This window comes from Phyllobates terribilis, unplaced genomic scaffold (assembly GCF_046119375.1).
Source record: "Phyllobates terribilis strain yellow unplaced genomic scaffold, ASM4611937v1 Scaffold_5__5_contigs__length_657084704, whole genome shotgun sequence".
NCBI classification, from domain to species: domain Eukaryota; kingdom Metazoa; phylum Chordata; class Amphibia; order Anura; family Dendrobatidae; genus Phyllobates; species Phyllobates terribilis.
The window spans coordinates 2,851,958-2,857,957 of NW_027362765.1; the positions used below are offsets into that span (position 1 = coordinate 2,851,958).

The window sequence follows — 6,000 nt, forward strand, 5'->3', positions numbered from 1 at the left end:
CGATATCCTGAGACATAAAGCTACACAGAGAAAATGGGAGACATTTATTAACATCCTGAATAGTACCTGTGCACAATATATACCCTTTGGGAATAAACATGCTAGAAATAGGAGGAAACCACTATGGCTAAATAGAGCTGTAAGGGGCGCAATAAGTGACAAAAAGAAAGCATTCATAGAACTAAAGCAAGTAGGTAGTGATGAGGCATTAAATAAATATAGAAAATTAAATACATTCTGTAAAAAACAAATCAAGGCAGCAAAGATTGAGGCAGAGAGAATCATTGCCAGAGAAAGTAAAAATAACCCCAAAATATTCTTTAACTATATAAATAGTAAAAAACTAAAAAATGATAGTGTTGGCCCCCTTAAAAATAGTCTGGGTGAAATGGTGGATGAGGCTGAGGAAAAAGCCAATATGCTAAATGATTTTTTTTCAACCGTATTTACACAAGAAAATCGCATGACAGAAAACATTATTAGTGATAACAAAAATTCTCCATTAAATGTCACTTGTTTAACCCAGCAGGAAGTACGGCGGCGTCTAAAAATCACTAAAGTTGACAAATCCCGGGCCCAGATGGGATACACCCGCGAGTACTGCAGAAATTAAGTAACGTCATAGATAGACCATTATTTTTAATCTTTAAAGATTCCATAATAACAGGGTCTGTACCACAGGACTGGCGTATAGCAAATGTGGTGCCAATATTCAAAAAGGGGACAAAAACTGAACTTGGAAATTATAGGCCGGTAAGCTTAACCTCTACTGTGGGTAAAATCCTGGAGGGTTTCCTAAGAGATGCTATAATAGAGTATCTGAAGAAGAATAACCTCATGACCCAATATCAACATGGGTTTACGAGGGACCGTTCCTGTCAAACTAATCTGATCAGCTTTTATGAGAAGGCAAGTTCGGGACTGGACCAAGGAAATGCAGTGGATGTTGTGTATATGGACTTTTCAAAAGCTTTTGATACGGTTCCACACAAAAGGTTGATACATAAAATGAGAACAATGGGGATAGGGGAAAATATATGTGTGTGGGTTAAGAATTGGCTCAGTGATAGGAAACAAAGGGTTGTTATTAATGGAAAACACTCAGACTGGGTCTCAGTTAACAGTGGGGTACCACAGGGGTCAGTATTGGGCCCCCTTCTTTTTAACATATTTATTAATGACCTTGTAGGGGGCATAAAGAGTAATATTTCAATATTTGCAGATGACACTAAACTCTGCAGGGTAATCAATACAAAGGAGGACAATTTTATATTACAGGAGGATCTATGTAAACTAGAAGCTTGGGCTGATAAATGGCAAATGAACTTTAATGGGGATAAATGTAAGGTAATGCACTTGGGCAGAGGAAATAAAATGTATAATTATATGCTTAATTGTAAAACACTGGGCAAAACTGTAACTGAAAAAGACCTGGGTGTATTGGTGGACGACAAGCTCACGTTTGGTGGCCAGTGTCAGGCAGCTGTTGCAAAGGCAAATAAAATAATGGGATGCATTAAAAGAAGCATAGATGCTCATGAGGAGAACATAATTTTACCTCTATACAAGTCACTAGTGCGACCACACTTAGAATACTGTGTACAGTTCTGGTCTCCGGTGTATAAGAAAGACATAGCTGAACTAGAGCGGGTGCAGAGAAGAGCGACCAAGGTTATTAGAGGACTGGGGGGTCTGCAATACCAAGACAGGTTATTACACTTGGGGTTATTTACTGTGGAAAAAAGAAGGCTTAGGGGTGATCTTATTACTATGTACAAGTATATGAGGGGACAGTACAAAGACCTTTCTACTGATCTTTTTACTCTGAGGCCTGAGACGGGGACAAGGGGGCATCTTCTACGTCTGGAGGAAAGAAGGTTTAAACATAATCACAGACGCGGATTCTTTACTGTAAGAGCAGTGAGACTATGGAGCTCTCTGCCGCATGATGTTGTAATGAGTGATTCATTGTTAAAATTTAAGAAGGGCATAGATGCCTTTCTTGAAAAGTATAATATTACAGGTTATATATACTAGATTCCTTGATAGGGCGTTGATCCAGGGAACTAGTCTGATTGTCATATGGAGTCGGGAAGGAATTTTTTTCCCCAATGTGGAGCTTAGTGTTTGCCACATGGTTTTTTTTTGCCTTCCTCTGGATCAACATGTTAGGCTATGGGTTGAACTAGATGGACCTAGTCTTCCTTCAACCTTAAAAACTATATCACTATATCACTATTACAGGAAACACAAAACCCCAAAAGAGTCTCCGTGCTGAAGGGGTTACAGCCCCCTGCGCCCAGTAATGGGGGATCTCCACATACCTCCACCTGCAGAGCCGCTACCACATATATGGCTGCTCTGTGCGCACAGGACCTGTGATGAGGTCACAGGAGGGGAGGAGTCAGGGGTCACATGATCAGGGGCCTCAGTGGATGCAGGACTCTGCTGTGCTGGTTGTCATGGTGCTGGATGAGCTGAAGTTTATGTGTGGGGTCAGGAGGGGTTTACAGTGTGGATGTAACAGAGCCGTGTGTGTACGAGGTGTACGGAGCGGAGCCAAGTGTGTACGAGGTGTACGGAGCAGAGCCGCGTGTGTACGAGGTGTACGGAGCGGAGCCGTGTGTGTACGAGGTGTACGGAGCGGAGCAGCGTGTGTACGAGGCGTACGGAGCAGAGCCGCGTGTGTATGAGATGTAGACAACATACAACCCCCTAAAGTGACCTCATTTCGGACACTACCCATCAGGGAAGACATCTAAGGCCACGGCCCCACTATCAGTATTTGGTCAGTATTCGGTCAGTATTTTTATCAGGAGTGGGCACAAGAACCATGTGAGGAACAATCAGAGAAAAGGTATAATAGAAACAAGTCACCAATTCTGCATTTATCACCCACTCCTGGTTTTGGCTCCCACTCCTGAGAAAAAATACTGACCAAATACTGATAGTGGGGTCGTGGCCTGAGGGTGTATTGAGAATTATTATCCCAAAGGTGTGTCACTGATTTCTTTACCATTTCGCTGTGTGATAATAATATTACATTTATTCTGAGGCGCAGCGAGGGGGTTCAGCTCAGGGTCCCGTCTTTTACATCTGGTCCAGGTCGATATCACGACTTCTCCAGCACAGACACATCTGACTTCTGACGTTTCCAGCCCAGTCCCCATCTATTCCCAACCGGCACTAACTCCTCATCCTGCTTTCACCCCAATGCTGAGCCGCTGCTGTGTCCCTATTACTGATCCTCTTAATGCCTCATATAATAATGCCACCACTGTGCCTCTTATAAAGTAAAATGCCTCCTTTGTGCCTTAGATGGTAAAATTGTGCCCTAGAAAACATTAATGCCCTGTGCAAATACCCTAGAAAAAAGTGCACAATACCCTGAGTGCCCCTATAACAATTATGCATCTTAGGTGCCCACTTAAAATGTAATAATGTCCCGAGTCCCCACCATATATAGCTCCCTTCTACACAGCATGACATTTTGCATGCATACCAATTTACGTTTCTGTTCAGACTCTCAGGTTTTTTCTTTGTAGTTTAATGTACTTTAGTGAATATAAGGGTGTGGCCGCCCTTTTTCTGAGCTGGAAGGTTCATTCTGCCTCTCAGGTTCATACTTCTACTAAGGGTTCAGTCTCTCAGCCCTTATCCATATGTATGTCACTTGACAAATGGTAAGATTTTAATATTAGAGTTAGGACTGTCCCATAAGGGTTGCCGTGACGTGGTGGGATGGCTTTTACATTATTTTGATCAAAATTTTTTAACTAAATACCCTTTATTATTTATCATTATTTTTATGCACTTGGCGATTTATCCATTTACCTTTGGGTATTTGTGTATTGTCTTTGTTTTATTTCTGTCTAATGGCCTTATGTAAACATGCATTTACATTTTGAATGAACGCTAGTGTTGAGCGAGCATGCTCGACACTGCTCGGTACTCGCCCGAGCATCTCACTACTCGGGATGTTCGGCGAGCACCGAGCATTTCCTGCACGTTTGGCGCTCTTTACAGAGCCAATGAACAGGCAGGGTTTGTCAGCCAGTCACTGTAATGCCGCAGCCATGTTGTTTGTGGGCATTACAGTGATTGGCTGGCCGCACAGCGTCACCTCGAGTATTTAAAACCGGGCACCGCCATCTTGGACACTGTCGCTCCAGATCAGACAGACAGTGTAGGGTCAGTGCTGCAGAGCTAGGGAGAGATTTATACTGTGAAATAGTTAGTGTAGGGTCTCTAAAGCCTGCCAAATCAAACAAACAGTCCTTCTCAGGACTAATATCCATCCCAGTTATCAGGCAGGCAGGCAGGCAGGCAGGCTGTATAGGAAACGCAGTGGTTATACCAGCAAACGCTGCATTACAGTCCTGTGTGCTCCTGCTGGTCAAATTGCTAGACTTATCCCCAAGTCTCGGGGGCCAGGAAAAATCCTTTTTTTTTCATCTAAATCCTGTTTTGTTTTTTTTCCTCAGTCAGACTGTACAAATACCCATCTTATTAACCTTTTGGTATCCCCCCCCCAAAAAAAAAATTGAGTGTCTCGCTGACTGTTCAGACAACAATATATCTGTTTAAAAGAGTCTGGTGTAGGCCAGAGAACTATAACTGTGTTTTTCCTCTTCCAAGGTTCACATCTGGGTGTTATCAACCTGCTTGCCTTTTTTCCATAAAAAAAAACAGTTTGTGTTGCTGACTGTTCAGACACAAATATATCTATTTTACCAAGTCTGGTATGAAATTATAACTGTGGTTTTGCAGTTCCATGGTTCAAATCTCTGTATTATCCACTTTTTTGTCTTTTTTGCATAAAAAAAAACATTTTCAGTTTCTCGCTGACTGTTCAGACGCAAATATATCTGTTTAAAAGAGTCTGGTGTAGGCCAGAGAAATAGAACTGTGGTTTGCCTCTTCCACGGTTCAAATCTCCTTTCTATTACCCTTTTGCCATTGATAGTGCGAGTGTAAGCTATTTTACTTCATTTACAATGGGCAAGGCACGTGGCAAGGGACGTGGAACTGGACGTTCTGGTGATGGTGCGTGCAGAGGATGGGGCCGTGGCCAAGGTGAAAATGTGCCACAACCAACAGCCACATCTTCCCGCTGCCAGTTCTTGACCGAATTACTAGGGAAGCACACAACAGCACCACTATTGCGAACTGATCAGTGTGAACAGGTTATTAATTGGATAGCAGTTAATACTTCCAGTCACCTGGGCGCCACCACCTCCGGTCTGTCTTCCACACGGTCAAGTCTTAGTAGCCGTGAGTCTCGACTGCATACTCCTCCTCACCCTGATGCTCCTTCCTCCCACCATGCCGAGTGTCATCAGACAGCAACTGATCCAGTTGGACACTCTGAAGAGCTGTTCACTGGTCCATTTCCATATTTGTGCCCCTCGCCTGCTCCGCTTGAAGTGGTGGAAGAGGAGATCCCATGTAGCGATAGCCAAATGTTTTAACAGGCATGGCCACAGGAAGGCGACGCTGGCAATTTGTCACAAGAGGTGGACGATGACGAGACACAATTGCCACGAAGTGAGGAGGAGGACCGTGGTGCGGAAGTGGAAGAGGAGGAGGTGGTGGATGATCTAGTAACTGACCCAACGTGGCAGTAGGACATGCAGAGCGAGGCCAGCAGCACACAGGGGGAGGGAGGCCGAGTACCCCAACAGGCAGGATGAAGCAGTGTGGTGGCCGCACACAGAAGGCGGGCAACAGTTCCCCGTAACACCAACACAAGGGACGTTGCCAGTACAACCTGTAGGACTCTGCTGATAACCCCAAAAAGGCCATTTGTACCACCTGCCAGGCCAGCATCAGCAGGGGTGACAAAACTGCCAGCCTGACCACCACCAGCATGATCAGGCACATGGCAGCAAAGCAGCTGACTTTGTGGGGCGAACCCCAGGGTCCACGACCAGTGTCAGCGGGAGTCACCACAGCTTCTTCAGCTGCTGTGTGTTTAAGAGAACCCCCTGTTGTGCGTGT

The 6,000-nt window shown here is 44.4% G+C and overlaps 1 protein-coding gene across 1 annotated transcript in view; it reads right to left on the reverse strand.

Annotated features, from left to right (window-relative positions):
• The window catches only part of LOC141271702 (uncharacterized), an 82,488-nt gene extending 80,105 nt beyond the window's left edge, over positions 1 to 2,383 (reverse strand). Inside the window, exon 1 of the mRNA XM_073681777.1 lies at positions 2,325 to 2,383. The gene's annotated coding sequence lies outside the window, so the exon portion shown is untranslated. The remainder of the gene's footprint in view (positions 1 to 2,324) is intronic.
• Positions 2,384 to 6,000: the final 3,617 nt, after the last annotated feature.